Below are 1,090 nucleotides of genomic sequence, written 5' to 3'. Positions count from 1 at the left end.
GAGACAAATAATGAAAAAGCACAGCCTTTTCCTCACATTTATAAGAGACAAGTCGGGGAGCAGGATGAATTAATAATTAAAGCAGAGTGCACAAAGTGCTGTAATAGAGGTATGTACAAAGCTGGAGCATTCGGGGGTGGGATACAATGGTCCCAGCACTTTGGAACCCTATCTCTACAGAAAATAAAAAAGTAAATCATTAGAGTAGGTAGCACTAAGTAGAGAGGGAAGAACGTGATCTACTCAAGCATTGAGGAATCAAGAAAGGATTGCTTGAGAGAGAAGGCGGAAGCTGTTGTTTAATGGGAGGACAGTTGAATATGGATCAGAAGAAGGTAGGTGATGATAGGTATACTATCAGTGAGAGGAACAGTCCAGGACCATCATGAGAAGACGTGGAAACCAAAGGGCTTGGTGTGCTCAGGGAATCAAAATTATTCGTCTGGGTTGGGACATTGCATTCAAAGTAAAGGGTGGTAGAAAAGGAAACTGGGAAGGTAAAGAGAGGTCAGCATGTTCTTAGGAAGGGTGGTGAGTGGTGTTCTGATGGGTATGTGCTCTGTGCTATTGCTCCTAATAAGGATTTTACTTGAGACAGTGACATGATCTTTGATTTTAATAGTTCTAGGAGTAGTATCAATGGTGATCGTTGAGTGGAGAGAGACTGGTTATGACAGACACCAAATCTAGGCTTGCTATAATTTTCAGCATTTACAGTGCTAAAGATCAGCTTTCATTACAGTCCTCACAGTCTAGGGAATGCCGTAAATCAGACTCGTCTACTCAGGACCCAAAATATCACACACTTTTTTTGTTTTTTGTAGAAATGAGGTCTTGCCATATTGCCCAGATTGGTCTCAGACTCCTGGGCTCAAGCAATCAGCCACCTCGGCCTCCCAAAGTGCTGGGATTACAGGCATAAGCCACTGCCCTTAGCTAGATTTATTTTGTATTTATTAACTAAAAACACAGATTTCATTAGACATAAGAAAAGAGAATTGGGTAAATTCTTTTATGAGAAAAGTTAAAATAAAAGAATAAAACATACATGAAGAGCTTTTTACCAAACTCTACCTTATTGTTAGTAACT

This window comes from Callithrix jacchus, chromosome 9 (genome assembly GCF_049354715.1).
Source record: "Callithrix jacchus isolate 240 chromosome 9, calJac240_pri, whole genome shotgun sequence".
Lineage (NCBI taxonomy): Eukaryota > Metazoa > Chordata > Mammalia > Primates > Cebidae > Callithrix > Callithrix jacchus.
The sequence above is the reverse complement of the archived record's forward strand: the minus strand, read 5'-3'. Positions refer to the sequence as shown.